The following is an 18,839-nucleotide window of genomic DNA, read 5'->3' on the forward strand; positions in this document are numbered from 1 at the left end:
TGGCTTCCAGAGATTTAGACCCTGCATCTCAGATCTCCCAAACTAGTTTATTACTGCTATGGAAAAGCTGTTCTGTAGTGGAAATTACCCTAATCAGGAGAAAGGAAAGTGTCTTTGCTTCGTGTCTCCAGAGGAAGGCGCAGAGTAACTTCTGTGGCCTCAGATGTAATCATCAGCAGCCTTAAAATATTTTTTTTTGTATGTGTATGAGTAATCTCATGAGGCAGAAAAAGTAATTGCCCTGTTTGTAGCTCATAAGCAATATCTGGCAAAATACATGGAGAATTTGGGCTGTAGGTAAGTGAATATTAAGAGGAAATTAAGTTTCATGGCCTAGAAATAAAGTGTGTTTCTGGAATTATTCACACTTTCCAAAATGCTTTATCTTATATTGGAAATCTAAAAAAAGTTCTAAAATTGCATGAAAATGTAGAAAAATCCCTCTTAGGAAAACTCTTTAAAAAGTTCCCTAGACCTTGGGAGGGAAAGCTTTAAGCCATTCCACCCAGAGAAGCAAATGCTTAATGTTTAATTTTATTGTCTCTTGACTCATATTCTCTTTACTCTTGACTGGGATCAGATGGAATATGAAAAGGAAAAATTGTTTAAAATTTTCATGTGGTTAGATTTTATTCAAAATTTCTTCATCCTTTATCAGAAAAAAAAAAACAGTCACTGAAGTTTAGAATCAGCAGTTGCTGATTGGAGACCCAGGCATTCATTTTCTCTTGTCTTGTTACTGGAAATAAAGAATAATTCATTTACCTAGTTTAGCATTGAAACTTTAGGCATTATTCAGATTCTAAGTTTCTGACTGACCAAATAATACCCTGGATATTTACCTTAAAAGACATTCATTACCATTCATAGTTCCCACATTTCAGTATTTGTTATTTCCTTTTTCTAGTAGAAAAGTATGTTTTCCATTTTTTTCCTTTGTAAAAACAAAAGAATTGTGGTTTAAGGTTTCTCTTTCACAAAGTGAGGTAAGATAGGATAAAATGGATTTAAGTTACTTTTGAGTTTAGAATATTACTCCTAACAGTAGTTGGAAAGTGTGGAGCTATTTTTTTCCTGAAATTTGGAACTGAATAAAACCCTTTACTTTATGATAGCAAAGCAAATATCCAAGTCAGTCTTTAGTCATTATCTACTTGCTCTTTTGCTCTTTTTTGGTTTTCTGTTTTCACTGGCTTCTCTACCCTCTCAATCCTAAATGTAGTCTTGGCTCCCTGCCATTTTGCAGGTCTTAAATCTTTCTCGGTGGGCCTGATATATTTCAACCCCACCTACCACTCAGCATTTACACTGATTCGTGTCTCAGTGTCTCCCTTTCTGCCAAGTCCAGCCCCCTTAAAAATTTAACTTGAAAGTAAACAGTTCCTATATAAACCGTAATAGCATGATTTTTTTTTTTCTTTTTTGAGACAAGGTCTCACTCTATTGCCCAGGCTGGATTGCAGTGGCTTGATGACAGCTCACTGCAGGCTTGACCTCCCTGGGCTCAGGTGATCCTCCCACCTCAGCCTCCTAAGTAGCTTGGACTATAGGCATGCACCATCATGCCCAGCTAATTTTTGTATATTTTGTAGAGATGGGGTTTCACCACATTGCCTAGGCTGAGCATAAATGTTTACTATGCAGTTTTTTGTTTTATTGAGAATAATTCACATATCATGTAGTTCACCCATTTAAAGTATACAGTTCAGTGGTTTGAAGGTAAATACAGAGTTTCGGCACCATTTTTTCAAGGTTTTTGGGTATCCTGGTCTTGAATGCAAACTGCACTTAAAGTTACAACACAGAAAAAATTTTATGCAAATTAATGACTAAACATGAGAGTGCTTCAAAAACAGCTCATGCACAAAACAGATCTAAGAATCCTAAAAGGTGCTGCTTCTGGCTTCATCCAAATATGTGGCACGATTCCACTTTGTCTCATGTGATGTTCTCTAACTAGAAACGTGTTGAGTAAATCAGACAGCTCATCTCTGCCTGAAATGGATGCTGAATTTAGTGTGTTTAGGTTAACATATTGCTATGCTAAACAAATTGTTGACAAACGTGGAATAGCTTTTCAAGAGCACAGTGAAAAGTTGACTGAATATTTGCTATTTAAGCTAGGTGTGTAATTTTAACAATTTCTATATAAGTTCACATTTTGGTGTTTTCTGTATTTTTTAAAAGTGACAGTAAATTGTGAGAACAGAATGCCCATAATTTAAAATGGCAGTTGGTAAGAGAAGGAGAGAGAGATTTGTTAAATTTCATATCTAATGTTAGGGGACTTCAAAGGACACCATTTCACTCTACAGAAAGGAGAGAAGGATAAGTATAATTTCTGTTTTTGGAAAAACAAAGCAATTGATACAATTAAAACACATAGTTTATCCTTTTTAAAATCACAAGGTAAAAGAACACATCACGTAGCAAGACAAATTATAAAGCAAGCAACCTGTAAGGAAGCCCTGAAACTCAAATTATGAATGTGGATATAAAAGTAAAATAGGAACACAGCAGTGTGATTCCAGGTTTATATGTGTCATCACAAAATTATAAATACAGCAGTTTAGTGAAGGTCTTATTTTGCATAGAGGATGAAGCTAAGAAATTCAGTAACTTGTGCAAGGTTATGTCCAAAATCCCTATAAATATTTGAAACTGCCTTGGGTATCAATGTTTTTGCTGCTGGCATCAACTCACAGCAGATATGTGGACTATTTTTTTTTTTTTTTGGTACTGATACAAAATTTAAATTGCTCATAAAATGTTTTAGTACCCAGCAAAGTGAGAATCAAGATAATGTTAAAATACGTTTTTAAATAATGGAATGTTATTGCAATGCCCACATTGCTTGGTGGTCATTTTTCTTATTAAAAACAGACACAAAATATGGTGAAAAGCAGATTAATTTTAAGAGCAAACTCCATTTGGAAACTAGATTGCTACAGCTGCCAATATGTAAATTTTATCTTACGTCAAAAAAAGCATCCAATACTTAGAAATAAGGCAAAAGGATTTGCATGTCATTTCAATATCATACCAGCAGACCCAGTCAACGACTGTTTAATTCTCTCGGGGGGCCGTGTGTGTGCCTTTCTTTGATTTTCTATTTACTCTTGATTAGGGCCCAGACTCTGGGAGGTTGCATATAACTTGCAGATTTTTGTCCAGAGGAGATGCAAATGAACTCTGGTAGAAAAGATAACCCCGAAGGTTTTGGCTGTATTGCCCTGAAGAACTTTAACCAGTTTTGTATTTAACCTAGCAACTTTATTCTCAAATTCTTTCCTCATGGGCCATAAGTACTCAGTTATGCTAATGCTCTTTTACCACGCTGGCGGTTCTCTATTAATGAGTTAAACATTTTTCAGGTTTTCATTCTATATTCTTGTAAGAATCATGCTTAACTTTAAAAAACATTTTGGCCCTACTACTGAAGAAACAACAAAAAACCCTTGGTATGGTTTGGCTGTGCCCCCACCCAAAATCTCATCTTGAATTGTAAGCCCCATAATCCCCTCGTGTCAAGGGAGAGACCAGGTGGAGGTAATTGAATCATGGTGCGGTTTCCCGGATGCTGTTCTCGTGATAGTGAGTGAGTTCTCACGAGATCTAATGGTTTTTAAGTGTTTGGCAAGTTCCTCCTTCTGTCATTCTTCTTTCTACCGCCTTGTGAGGAAGGCGTCTGACTTCCCCTTCTGCCATGATTGTAAGTTTCCTGCGGCCTTCCCAGCCATGCTGAACTGTGAGTCAATTAAACCTCTTTTCTTTATAAATTACCCAGACTCGGGCAGTTCCTTATAGCAGTGTGAAAACGGACTAATACAACCCTTAAGCAGAATTTATTATTACATAGTCACATTATTTCTAGCAGGAATAAGAGCCAAGGGGGACTGAAAAGCTTCAGTTTTTTTTTTTTTTTTCTGTTACCTATTTCTTTTTTTTTTTTTTTTTTTTTTTTTTTTTTGAGACGGAGTCTTGCTCTGTCGCCCAGGCTGGAATGCAGTGGCGTGATCTCAGCTCACTACAACCTCCACCTCTTGGGTTCAAGGGATTCTCCTGCCTCAGCCTCCTGAGTAGCTGGGATTACAGGCATGTGCCACCAAGCCCAGCTCATTTTTGTATTTTTAGTAAATACAGAGTTTCACCATGTTGGTCAGGCTGGTCTCAAACTCCTGACCTCATGATCCGCCTGCCTCGGCCTTCCAAAGTGCTGGGATTACAGGTGTGAGCCACCGTGCCCGGCCCGCCTATATCTTTAAACTATTCAACAATTCTTGTTTGGAGTCTGTGGAGGCTTAATTGAGCTCTGGCTGAAGTATAGGGAAGGTCATCACATTAAATTTAAACACATGCAAAAAGTACTCCTTTTAAAAGTGGCAAAACCTGCAGAATATAAGGTAAAAAGCAGTTCCTGTCTATCCTTCTAGGCCTTTTTCTTTGTACAAATACATGGGCACATGTATGCAGGTATATGCACAGAATTATGGTATACATATTTAGTAATTTAAATCACATTATTTTGAACATTCTTTTGTGTAAGAACTTAGAAGTCTACCTTATTCTGCTTTGACACATAAATTTTAAAGCCGCATGAAAAGTGCTTGCCAATTTCTTGATATACAATTAATACATGGCTATGGTAATAAAAAAATGCAGGAGGTATAAATAAAAAGACCCCCCGCCTTTCATATTTTTCTCTAGAGCTAACCATTTTTAGCCAGAATAACTAGAAACAAAGGGTTAAAGGCTCCCTTTCCTATTGCTGCTAGTCACATCTTAAAAAAATTACTGTTAGTTCTGTTCACCTGAGTGGCTATTCTAGTTTAGAGGAAAAAGCCCCTCTAAAAGACAAGGTCAAATTCAGCAGATAATATAACGTTATAAACTATGAAGGTACCTGTTAGGAGTTGAATTGGGCCCCCCAAAAAGATATGTTGGAGTTTTAACTACCAGTACCTCAGAATGTGACCTTATTTGGGAATAAAGTTATGACAGATCTAATTAGTTAAGAAGATGCAGGTGGAGTAGGGTGGGTCCTTACAGATACCTTGTGTGACTGATGTCCTTACAAGGAAAAGGAAATTTGGACACAGACACTGGGGAGAATGTCTTGTGAAGACAGAGGTTGAGACTGGAGTGGTTCTGCCACAAGCCAAGGAACACTCAGGGATGCCAGAAACTGGAAAAAACAAGGAAGGGTTTCCAGCTCCCCAGGGGTGAGGTCCATCCCCTAGAGGCTTCAGAGGGAGCATGGCCTTGCCAACACCTTGGTTTTGGACTTCCCAGTCTCCAAGACTGAGAAAATTTCTGTTATAAGCCACTCAGTTTGTAGTGCCTTGTTACAGCATTGCTGGGAAACCCAATAAATATTAGTTTCATTTTCAAATGACAGGCTTTTTGCACATGAGCTCTCATGTTTCTGTACCTACAAATGCAACTCTGTTGAAGAAAAGGTGAGCCTTTTGTTAGAACAAACCTGAAAACGAAAGACTTCCGAGGCAGGGGAGGGGAAAGAAGGGGCTATTATTCCTTTATCTGATCATGGCCCTCACTGGATCAGGAGAGGAACCCATGACTAAGCACCGTATAGAACATGCTCGTTGCTCTGGCTGCCTGCTGAGAAATTCATAACCACCCTATGTGGCTTCGAGACACTCAACTCTTGGAGAACTGAGGCTTCTCTGACTTGAGATTGGAAAGGAAAAGTGGGAGTCACTTCATGCTGCTGAACAACAAACCATTACTAACAAGCCAGGTGAAAAAATAACCCAGTTGGCTGAGCAAGCAGGATTGGGAGCTGTCAGTCTGGGACTCGCAGAACAATAATTATTTCCATTATGAAGACTGGCTGCCAGTAGACTTACTGGAACTGCACCAGCCTCTTGCTTGGGGAGGGTGGGGTGGAGGCAGACGGAGTGAGGCGCCTGCATGCAGGGCCCCAAGCCTCGGTCTGTCACTCATCTGTGACAATGGCCAGTATCCACTCCTCTATCCTTGCTATTCTCAATCCCACTGCCCTGTCTGTGCTCAAGTTTCTCTCCCAGAATATAGCCTTTTCATTTATTTAAATCGTGCTCATTCTTCAGGGACCAGCCCAAGTCCCAGGAACTACCATTAACCTTCCCTGCCAATATCAACCCAAACTCATCTCATTCTCTAACTTCCATCGCACTCTGGTCTAGATGGAGCACCCTTGCTACTGAATGGGGACCATGGACTGGCAGCATTGGCATCACCTGGGAGCTTGTTAGAAATGCAGACCCCCAGCCCTGTACCAGACCTGCTGAATCAGCTTATACTTTACCCAGGCCCCCAGACTTAGTGTGGTTCGTATGCACATTAAGGTATGGGGAGCACTGTCTGTAGCACTGGTTCTCAGCGCATGATCTATGGACCAGCAGCACCTAGGACGGTGTTAGAACTGCAGAATATTGGCCCTACCCCAAACCAAGTGAATCCAGCCATCTGTGTTTTAACAAGGCCCCTGGGGAGTCTAAGGCACACTCAAATTTGAGCACTACTTCCAGTTCATCTGGCCCAGCATCTAATTCCAGGATGCTTTTCCATTTCATGTGTTTGTCTCCCTCTTCAAGATGTGGACCCTGAAGGCAGGAGCCATGCTGGTTGTCTCTCTGGCACTCAGACCAGTTTCAACAGGGTGATTGACGCCCCAGGGTAACTGATCAGTTTTCCTTTCCCCTCCCTGCCCTGTACAAGCACAAGGGAGTCTGGGGAGAAGGAGAGAGGAGGAAAGGGCTGATGGAAGATGACCTTCTTTTGTTTTCCCGAGTCTCTCAAGGGTTTGAGGTTTTTGTGGGAGGTTGGGGCACATTATGCTGCTTCTCTCAAATTGGAGACCATTGTTACCATGTAATTTTATGTTGTGGCCTGACTTGATCCAGAATTCTGTCTCCAATAGTTTTATGTGGGTTTTCTCCCTGGAAAAAGTTTTTATTGCGATTGAGCAAATAAAGCAATGTTGGCTAACTGTTCCCTTTTCTGGATCGATATGTCCTTCATCTGGGCAAGTAGCAGTGGCCAGCTCCTCTGGCTTGCAGGACCAGCAAGGAAGATTTTCAGACGTGACTAATGTATAGGCTCCTTGGACTTCCTACTCATGAACTCTCATAAAATGCGCTTTGTTCCATCATCGTCAATTAACACAGCAGCAAGCAGTCCTGGGCTGGGGAGTAGCCGGGCCTTGCCTTTAGTGCGCTTCCTCCTTGGGCTGGCTGTGAGCTTTAAGATAGCCAGACATAATTTCTTTTGAATTGCTTAATGGACATACAATTTTAATCAGTCATAGGACACTTGAGTGGGAAGGAACTAGAGAAATCATCTACTTCTTTATTTTACAGGTAAAGGTTCTGGCTTAAAGGTTATGCAGTTGGTTAACAGAATTATGACCACATCTAGCCCTTCCGGTTCTCAGTTTAAGAATAATAGTGATTTCCAGTTAGTGAAGCATTCCCCAGTGTACACTTACTTTCATTAATCCTGATGGCAAAGCTTAGAGCTATTTCAAGATTCAATTTTGTGCCCAGGATCATCCTCCCAGATTGGAGTCCCATGGGCCCAGCCCTGTGATGAAATATGCAAAGGCCCAGAAACCTAATTTGGAGAAGAATGTTACAGGCACTGAAGACATCCTGCAGTAGACAGGACACCCCAAGGTGCAGCTAAGTTGCAGGGTGCATGTCTCCAGCTGGAGCTGTGGGAATGAAAGCTGGCATAAAGAATGTTGGGACAAGGGACATAGACCTAATCACATTTCAAATGCTGCTTGTAATCTGACTTACAATCATGGGAAGGAGAATGGTGATTTCACACAAAACCTCAGGTACTGAGGACAGCAACCTACCTGGAATAGGGGGTGGGGAAACTGGAGAACCTTCCAGCAAGACAAATGCCTGCCATTTCCATGTGTCCCCAAGTAAGCCTCATGACATTCTTTCAAGACTGACATTATTTCTGTTTTACTAAAGGGACAATCACAGAGTTATGTTAGACTGGAGTCAAAGCTAGAGGGTCCCAGATTCTTTTCCTTAAACCTAAGCTCCGTGGAGGGTGACCAACTTGCCCCATTTTGCCCAGGGCTCAGTTTTGAAACAAAGTCTCGCATCCTGGGAAGCCCCTCGGCTCAGCGCAAGCCTTGGTCCTCCCTCTTTTTGCCCTGGAGGGAATAGGAGTTCTTGACAGGCACCGTCCTGGCCTTGCAGGGCCTGAGTTCAGCCTGTTTTGCTCAGCTGATTGGCGCCTGGCACCAGGGCAGGGCTGGCTGCTTGGTTGGGGTAGAGGGGGGAATGTGGCCCACAGCCCCAGGCAGGCTGCTGCTCTGCCAGCTGCTGTCACACCCCATTTTACTGTGGAACGCTGGTCACCAACAGGAGAGTGCTGCCTGCCTGGTTCTACTTTAATTCACGCCTACAAGAAGTGGAACATGAGGGAGAAAACAGGAAGACAAGTGACTCAGCCATCAGAGAAGCCAATCCCCGCTGTTTCTGCCTCGGGCCAAATTTAGGTGCAAGGGTCAAAAACTTACTCAGAATTAGCTCAAGTCAAAAGGAACATTAAGGATACAAGTTTCATGGAAACAGGAACAACTTTCATGTCCCAGGCATTAGCAGAATGGAGGGGACTGCTTGCCCACCAGTCCTCCCCAACCCAGCCTCTCTGGTGTCCTGAGAGGCCCAGTAAACAGCATTGGGTTTTGAACCAAATGGTAATGCAGACAGCCAGATCCAGAGGGGATGTTGGGCTTCTTTGGGAATAGGACTGGGTTGCAGGATGCAGCTTAGAGGGGGAACTCAAACAACAGAGCCTCAGAATTCGGACATGGTCCTGGATGTGGCAGGCACTGCCGTGAGGGCAGGGGAGGGTGTGGGTGGCAGCTGCTGCTGCTCAGGTAAGGTTTATGGTAAGAAGGAGACGAGCTGCACAGACTCTGAAAGCAGGCACCCCCAGGAGAGTGAGGGGAGACAGGAAGGGGCTGAGCTATGCAGCTTGTTTTTTTCTTCTTTTTTTTTTACACTAACCCACACCATCCCCTCCCCCTAGCATCAGGGAAGTCACTGTGTCTGCCCCAGGGTGGGGCAGAGAGAAGAGAGAGGGAAGAGGCAGAGAGATGGTAGGAATGTCATAGCTAGTAGAGGTCCACACCCATGGCAGGAGATAGGAGTTGGGGGAACAAGCATTTCTCCTTCCCCCCCGCAGTTCTTGGCCCCGGACTCCAGCTGTCATAGCCTTGATTCCTGGCTGACACCTGCACTACTGTGTGTTATGCCCTTGGCTTCTCCTGCTTATAGAGCTCTGACCCGTCCAGGTGGCTCCAGATTGCAACTTCCTTACTGAGGCCTCTCACTCCTCTCAGAGGTGTTTTCTCTTCTCTGTACACTCACATCCATCAGATTGTACCAAGGGCCTTTTGCTTTTTAAAGCAGTTCGGGTTCTAGTCCAATGAGGACATGCAAATTCTATCTTATTAGGGGTCCCTTAAGGGCCTCTTTTCTGTTCTTTTGATGCTCTTGGTATTTCTAAAATCCTGATAATGAACTGGGGCCTGAGGTCCTCAGTGGGGGAGAAGCCAGCATATTGAAGCCTTTATGGCCCAGCAGGAGTCCCGGCTGGGACTTGGAGACCTGGCTGTCTTCATCACCAAGGCCAATGGGTACACCCCCCACTTCCCAGGCCTTACAGCTAACCAGTACCTGATTGCTCAGCTAGGTTAGCAAGAGGGACCACCCGCTTTAACAGCGAGAAACATTGCCCTTCTGAGACGGCTGTGTAGGCCAGGAAAGAGTGTGGGCCGAGTTGAGATCTCAGTCCATTACAGCATGATCTGGAAAGGAGGCAGACTCCGTAACTGGGCTCTAGGGAACCATTCTTACCACCCTCCTTGGAGGCTGCCTCAGGGTCTGGCCAGGAAGGGCCCCAAACAAGAGGCCTACATCTAAGGCCATCAGCGCACACAATGGGGAAGAAAGTCATGCCAGAGAATCTCTAAGTCAGACTGTGTTCTATGGACTCCCAGCACAGAGCATTTACCCAGGGGGTGGAGATGGTCACACAGATGTCACTGAAAGATTCATGTGGAGAAGTGGGACAACCTGGGCTTGACAAGTAGGACAAGTCATAAGAAAGGGTAGGGAGGCTGCAGGCAGACGTGTTCCAAGTGCTCATTGAGAGCTCAGAACTCTGGGCAGCACTTAGGGCTACGGTGGTACCAGGGCAGTTTTCTCCTCCACTAAATGCCTCTAGGATGCAATAACCATTCTTGCTTTCTTCCTTGCTAGTAATAGGTCTGCTGGTACTTGAGAAGCCAGGCAACACGCTTAAGTCAGGCATCTCATTTCACTAAAATTCCAACAGGCTTCAAGGGCCTCTGCAGCAGAGTGCCAGGAGTTGTCCCTTGTTTTAGGAGAGGCAAGATCAGTGAAATAGAACACTTCCAACAGAACAGTGGGGCTGACATGTGCTGGGTTAAATGTGCTTATTACACTGGGAATCTGTTGTCACGTGTCATTCATGGAATGATGTACAGGTCATCTTGGACAGGACCAGCACAGTGGCCATCACCATGACCAGGAAGCAAGATGGCCAGCCAGGGCCACCGCCAGTACCTTCAGGTACTGTTCCTTAAGGAGGAGGAAGGCAGAGTTTCAAGGGCGGCAGGGGCTCATGTGACATGCTTTCCACAGTTCCCACTCAGATCTTGATCTTCTGGCGTATGGGCATATAAGTCCTGGAGTCACTGGAACCAGAGCCAGATGGTCAAGTGCTCTCTTGTGGCCTGAGTTCAAGGTGTGTATGGAGTGAGGGAGTCACTGAGGCAGGAGGACTAAGATCTGGGTTCATATGACCTCTATTCTAGGACTGTCTCCTAGAAGGGTAATCAGACTTGTTAAATGTTTCATAAAACGCCTGAAAATTATAGCCAGACACTAGGCAAGTGTGATGGGCAAGAGCCAGGGGTTTTTGGCCAAAGAGCTCTTAGAACTCACTCAGCTCTGGAAGAAAGGCCTCTTCAAGAGTTCCTCAGGCTGAGACGTAGGCATGATGTGCAGAGTGCTGTTCAGGACTTCTGCAGGAGGGTGCCATCTGGTCAGGACTTGAGGCAGCTTTCAGAAGGTTGACTTTGTTTGGAGGGACAGAGGGAGAAAGTGCAGAGGACTTTGTGGGCAGGACCTTTGGGGCGAAACGTCTCAGTGTTGCTACTGGATACGTGGCTAGGGGCCTGCTCTTACCTCCTCCTCTCTCCTCTGGATAGTACTGGCCACTACAATGCCCATCAGGGTCCAAGTGTAGGCAGGATTGGGTCAGGTGGTACAGATACACCTGAGAATAGAAGTGGGTGAACAGCAGAAGACTAAGCATTACAGCAGGACAAACCTTAAGGGGCCAAGGATCTGGAAGCTTCCACAGCATCTCAAGCTCTGTGCAGGCAGAGGCCATTCTGTTCTAGCAGGAACAAAAGTTCCCATGTCAGGGCCTTGGGAAACCAAGAGTGACCCAACACCAATTCCTTCCCACCCACACTTTGTCCTAAGACAGAAGCCTTATGGGACCTCATCCCACCTGGCTTTAGTAAGAGGGCAGGCTTTCTTCAAGGAGACAAAAGGAGGAGTTAAAGTGTGAGAATGGGATGGGGAAGACAATGAGCTTCCTCCTGCATCTAGGCATGAAATGGGGTTATTCTGAGGGTGTTGGTCGGGAATGAGTCAGTTTCGTTTCCTATTAGGAAGTCTACTTACTGGATGCTTTACTATTACTTCTGAAGTCTTCAGTGACTTTAATGTTAATGCTCCATTTTGCAGAAGGTGGTAAGGTTCAAAAAGGAGACGTGACCTGTTTAGGTCACACAGGCAACAACTGACTAAGCAGAGGATCAGCTAGCGTCCCACTCATGCTACACTGCCTTGTCCCCACCCTCCATGCTTAATCTGGTTACCAGTTGCCATCTGTCAGACTTGACTTCTAAATGTTGATGCCAAGTCACCAAGCAGGACCTGTCATCCAGATCTCTTTATAAAAGTCTAGGAAGTACTTGGGACCTGGGGCTCCCAGGGACTTTGCTCAGTGTCCTCATACTGGCCATATAACTGGGAATCTAGGTTCCTATTTAGCCCTTTCTGGTTCTCTGAGATCTCACCTCTTTGAATCTGGATGCCACAAACTTCACCAGCTTCTTGATCAATGAGGGGTTTAGGACCCTCTCACCCTGGGAGATAGGGGAAAAGTCTACCTCCAACAGGTTATTCTTTTTGCAGCTGTCAGGAAGAATTTGGAGACAAACAAGGAGTGAGGCACTCTGGAGAAACCTTGTGTCCATTCCAGTAGTTATCCCAGGACTGGTGAGGACTAGCTGACCCTTTCTTATACACAAGGAAGTGTGAGTAGGACTGGGGCAGGGGCTTGAGCTATTAGAAGTCAGGGGAAGTTCCTAACTGAGAAGCTGCACAGAAGTGATGGAAGTCTCTTTTGGTAGGCTCAGATGACACTCAGATCTATTGGGAGACTGGGTCCTGTATTAGTCCCTTCTCACACTACTATAAAGAAATACCCGAGACTGGGTAATTTATAAAGGAAAGAGGTTTAATGGATTCACAGTTCTGCATGGCTGTGGAGGCCTCAGGAAACTTACAATCATGGCAGAAGGCAAATGAGAAGCAGACACCTTCTTCGCAGGGTGGTAGGACGGAGGGAGTGCAAGCAGGGGACATGTCAGACACTTATAAAACCATCAGATCTCGTGAGAGTCACTATCATGAAGAACAGCATGGGGGAAACTGCCCTCATACCTCCACCCTTGGTCCCACCCTTGACATGTGGGGATTGTGGGGATAATTCAAGATGAGATTTTGGGTGGGGACACAGCCTAACCATATCAGGTCCTCACTTTGGGGATCTTGCTCTGGCACATAAGATATTCTTACAGAATCTTGGGCTATATCTGGTAGGATTGGGGTTCTAGTTCTGCCCTCTCAGCTGCTAGCTGAGGATACATATTTATTATGACATTCCACTGGGGGCTGCCATCAAATTCTGGTGACTCTGACACCCAACACTTGTCCAGGAGTAATTCTGCTGAGGCATCTGCAAAGCTCATCAGTTCTGCCTCAAAGAGTGTTGACTATGGCTGATTCACAATGACCATCTCCCCATGGTGAAACTGAATGGCTCATCTTAAGAGAGGAGGGGCTTGGTGAACTCATGGACAACTTTCTTCTTCTGCCCTTTGTTCCCCAAAGTAAACTCCAGAACACCCCTTACCTTTAGCTACTCTTGCCTGGATCTCCAGTGTCTGTCTGCTCCCTCCGAGGCCCTGCTGAATGAGAGAATGTCAAGCCTAGGGCACCCAGGCAGAAATACTCAAAGTTCTCCCTCTGTTCCCCAGCCACCCCTTGACCTCGGATCTGGGACTGCCATACCACCGTGCCATCTCCTGGTGGCACAACAGCTTTCTTCCTCCACCCATCCTTGTGCCTGTCCTCTTGGGCCAATGTTTCTTTAACTGAGTAGTAGCAGAGCAGCATCAGCCTAGGGCAAGCATGGAGGCAAGATCAGGCTCACTGGTTTGTAGAACTGCAGAGCAAGAAAGGACTCAAGGGAACTCTAGTTCATGGACAAGATGAGGCAAAGAGACTCTGGACCAGGGGGACAAAGAGACTTCAAAGTCTCAACTTCGGAATGACAGCATTGGGGCTTAAGGCTGGAAGAGATAGTCTACTATCTGTTCTGCTGGTCTTCTCCATTGGTTGGTGGGCTATGTGCATGGTGGATCATGATCTAGTTATGCGATGATTTGTTTCTAGCAACATTGCTTTATCAAAGAAGAAGGTCTGTCAATATTACTCCAATTTACATCATACCTCCAATATAATAAGTATTAGGTAAGGAAGTAAAATAGGACATCAAAAATGAAAAAAAACATGGAAACTGAAGCATTTTGGGGCACTGTCACTGATGTTTTGAGTTCCTGCTGCAAACTATACATTGGGATTCTCTTCCCTAGTCAGCCGGAATTTCCTGAGGAGGGGGGTGGGGACAACAGTGAGATGAAGTTCAGGGGCACAGGTGACTTCCATTCATACAGCGGCCATCTCACCTGTAGTCTGGACAGCTTGTAATTGTGGGCCAGCCCTTCACAGCAAGGGTTTCCTTCTCATACAAGATTCCCTTTTCATATATAATAAAGTCACCTTCAAACTAAATAACCCAGGATTTTAGAGCATATGGAGAACACGGGTGATATGGTTTGGCTGTGTCTCCACCCAAATCTCATCTTGAATTGTAGCTCCCACAATTCCCACATGTTGTAGAAGGAACCCAGTGGGAGGTAATTGAATCATGGGGGCAGGTCTTTCCTGTGCTATTCTTGTGATAGTGAATAAGTCTCATGAGATCTGATGGTTTTGTAAAGGGGAGTTACCCTGCACAAGTTCTCTCTTCTCATCTGCTGCCATGTGAGACATGCCTTTCACCTTCTGACATGATCATGAGGCCTCCGCAGCCACGTGGAACTGTGGGTCCATTAACCCTTTTTCTTTTGTAAATTGCCCAGTCTCAGGTGTGTCTTTATCAGCAGTTTGAAAATGGAACAATAACACAGGACTGAGAAGCAAAAGCTTAGATGGTACACTAAGGCCTGGCAGGAGCAGGTGGCCCTTTTGCCTTACTCACCCTCACTGAGATAACACGGCTGGTGATGTCAAACTGGAAGGCAGCTTGGTTCTTGCTAGACTCTGTTGGCTTACAGGTGTGGTCCTTCAGTGTGGCCTTGCACATGTCAATGGAAGGTCTGTGGCCATCATGGTAGAGATGGCCACAGTCCCACTAGGGAAGCACACTAGGAACACAACCATAGTTCTCACAACCATCCTGTTTCCAGCCATATTTTGATCAAAGCCTGTTCTCTATTTTATCTGGCAGTCCTTGGACTAGGCTGGACTAGGCCTCTATGCTGCTCCTTGAGGTAGGACTTGGCTCCTGACCCCAGGGCTTGTCACAAGTGACCTCAGACATACCCATTTAAAATGTATTCTTAGGCCATCAACTAGGTTGTGGATAAATATTGAAGTTCGTTCATTTTTATATGTATTATTTGAAGGGCAGAAGGCAAAACCTGGATACTACCACATGAGGTATGGTGATCAGGCTGGGGGCCCTGCCTTCAAGAAAGTCAGCTCAGAAGGGAAAATAAAGAAACAGTCAAGGACAAGTAACTAGTGGAAGGCAGAATATGATTATGGCTCTGATTACGAGAGTTCAAAAGGAAAAAGTTGCGGGAGAGGGAAGAACCAGAAAGGAAATCCTCTGGTTGGTAGGCTATGTGGTTATAGGAGAAACAGCATTTGAAATGGGCTCTGAAGCCTAAGACTTCACATAGGAGGTGAGGGGGGTTAGTTTTCCCCTAGAAGGTATGGATGTGACACACAGCAGTGTGAGCTGGTCTCGATCATCTCCCCAGAGGGTAGAGACCAGTGAGCCCGGGAAGATCTCACCAAGGCAGATGCACAAGGCCTTCTTCATGCAGGATGGGGGCGGTGCTGTGGTTCTAGACTGGGATCAGCAGGGTTGGGAGGTGGGACAAAGCATCATGGGGACCCAGAAGCCCGGCTTCTCACCAGTGAGGTCTGAAGAGGGATAAATGCATGGCAGCTGGTGTCCCATGTAGAGCTCCCAACAGGAGAGCAGGTCAGTTACTGGGATGGTCAAGTATAGGTTCTCACTGTCACAGGTGCCAATGACCTGGGGAAGTTCTGTGAAAAGTACAGAAGGGGTAAATGGGACTCAGGTTGGGGTCCGATTCTCCTTATTGTCCAGCCTTGGCATACCAAGACTGAAGAATCTTGTTGGAGGCCTATTCTTTCCCAAGTATTCATTTCTCATCACTCCCCTTTGGCCCTTTTACTTTTCCACTGGAGCCCTAGTGTGAAGGCCCTTAAGTGAGATGGCTTTTATTTTTGATTCAGTGTCTCACTCTCGCCCAGGCTGGAGTGCAGTGGCACAATCATAGCTCGCTGCAGCCTCCATCTCCTGGGCTCAAGCGATCCTCCTGCCTTAGCCTCACGAGTAGATGGGACTACAGGCGTGTACCAGCATGCCATGGTAATTTTAAAATTTTTTTTATAGAGACAGGGTCCCACTATCTTGCCCAAGCTGGTCTTGAACCTTCGGGCTCAAGGAATCCTGCTGCCTAGGCCTCCCAAAGTGCTGGGACTATAGGAACCACCTTGGTCAGCCCAAGAAGCCTCCTTTTTTTTTTTTGAGATGGAGTTTCATTCTTGTTGCCCAGGCTGGAGTGCAATTGCGTGATCTCGGCTCACTGCAACCTCCACCTCCAGGGTTCAAGAGGCTCTCCCACCTCAGCCTCCTGAGTAGCTGGGACTACAGATGTATGCCACCACTCCTGGCTAATTTTTGTATTTTTAATAGAGACAGGGTTTTACTATATTGGCCAGGTTGGTTTCAAACTCCTGACCCCAGGTGATCTACCCCACTCAGCCTCCCAAAGTGCTGGTACAGGTGTGAGCCACCGTGTCCGGCCAAAGTTTTTTTTTTTTTGAGACACTGTGTCACCCAGGCTGGAGTACAGGAGTACAAACAGGCTCACTGCAACCTCTGCAACTTGGGTTCAAGCAATTCTTGTGCCTCCTGGGTAGCTGTGATTACAGGTGTGTGCCATCACGCCCTGCCTTTTATTTTTATTTTTAGTACAGATGGGTTTTCACCATGTTGGCCAGGCTGATCTCGAACTCCTGGCCTCAAGTAATCCACCTGCCTCAGCCTCCCAAAGTGCTGAGGTTACAATGTGAGCCACTGCGCATGGCCGAGAAGGCCGCTTTTTTAAACAAAAGGCTTATCTCGTGGGAAGTCAGTAGGAGAGCCAGGGATGGGGAAGCAGTTCTGGCACTAGATCAGCAATGGCAGTTTCTCGGGTCACAGCTGTGTGAGGTCTGTGCTGTCAGCCTTGGGTTCTGAAGTGTAAGCTTTTGGTTAAGACAGTGGGGAGATAGGGGACTTGGGCTCTGGTCCAGCTCCATACCATGCCAGCTGTGTGATGGAGCTCCTCTCAGAGCCTAATGCCACCTTGAGTTCTACCCATCTTGCAGAGCTGTGGGGCTCAGAAGAGAAGGACTCCATCTTTGGAGAGCATCTTGGTGTTCAACATGCTTTCACTCTTCAGCCTCCTTAGAGGGGGCCAGTAGTTGGAGAAAATGAGGATTGGATAATGCTAAGCTCCTTGCCTAAAGTTCGCAGTGGAACCAGGATTCAGACCCACTAGAGGGCACCCTGAAAGTGCTTGGAGGATAGAACAGTGCCATCTGTGTGGCAGCAAGCCTTCAACACTAGAATCCTAGTGACCTTAAGAGGATGACACCTAGCAGAGCTATAGGAAGGAAGACAATACACCTGTTTTGTTACTTCCTGGAGATGTAAAACCTATAGGCAGAGGCCTAGTCGTAGGCAAAAAATGACTCACCTGAACCTCCCTGTTCTTCTTATATCCTTTCCCTGCTATCTCTACATTGGGTACCTAATGACCTTGCTGGGAAGAAGGCCATGTCTGATATATACCAAGGTCTTGATACCACTGGCTACCCTTACCATGACCTTGACATGAGAAGTCTACCAAGGTTAACATTTCAGGGGTGGTGGCACCTGGGAGGGAAGACTGTGTGGGGCACCTTGAGTCCTGTTCATGTCATTCCTGGCATGATTTAAGTGAAGTCTAATTGCTGATTGTATGAGCAGCCACCCATTCTCTGTTATTACTTTATGTGTCTTCCAACAGCTGCTTCTATACTGGGCTTCCGATCCCAGCGTGCAGACAAGCCACTTGTGAGGAGTTAGTTCTGTGTAGCCCCAGTGGGAGCCCCCCCATGGGAGGGGCTTCCACAGCTGTTGTTTGGGCAGAGCCAATGCAATTTGTTGGGCACCAAGACCATCTATGAGTCCAGGACCAGCACCTTACGTGGTGTACTTACCAACATCCTCGAAAGTATATTCCATTTCTGCAGGATAGGAGAATGGTTTCCCATCTGCACCCACGCTCAGTATATAGTTCACGTAGAGGACATAGTAGGTTTCATTCCTGTTCATGTACTAGAAGATATCACAGGAACAGTCTGCAAGTGATGGATAGAGTAAAAATAAGTAATTCAAAATCTAAGCTGTTAGAACCTTAAAACATTTTGAGCCTTAAGGGAATGTGATTATAGGACCTGAGCCACAGAAACATACATGCAGCTGTAACCTTTGTTTCTGATTACAGATTGGTCATTTTTCTTACCTACACTTTTGTAAAATGTTGTAAACGACTAAAGGGTGCCAGGGAAGACCACTTCCCTCTTAACTGTTGATATTTGGTACAGACTAACTTCCCTCTTTCCTCTTCCACACAAAGACTTCGTGGCTATGGGATTGTCTAAGATGGAATGTTAACTACTCTTAAATTGGAAAGGAAATGAAAACAAGCTGTAAAGAAAACAAGCTTATTTAAAAGAAAACAAACTAAATTGTAACTCATACAGTAGCCTTGCATAGAAAATGATAAAATCCTACTAAATTTCTTTTTTGCCTATATAAGCAAGACCTTAACTTTTAACTTTGGAGCACTTACTCCATTTCTCTGAAGTCTGTTTCCTGTATGATCATTCCCAGCTTTTTGCTTGAATAAACTCTTTAAAACTGGATTCTGATCCTTTCAATTATTTCAGGTTGAAAATAGCTTAGAGCCATGCTGAGCAAAAGGCTGCTGAATTTACAAAGCTACTTCTGGGTAGTGACCCTAGCACAGTCTCCTACCCCCTTACAGCATCTGCTCAGGCTGG

The sequence above is a fragment of the Macaca thibetana genome, chromosome 13, assembly GCF_024542745.1.
Source record: "Macaca thibetana thibetana isolate TM-01 chromosome 13, ASM2454274v1, whole genome shotgun sequence".
NCBI classification, from domain to species: domain Eukaryota; kingdom Metazoa; phylum Chordata; class Mammalia; order Primates; family Cercopithecidae; genus Macaca; species Macaca thibetana.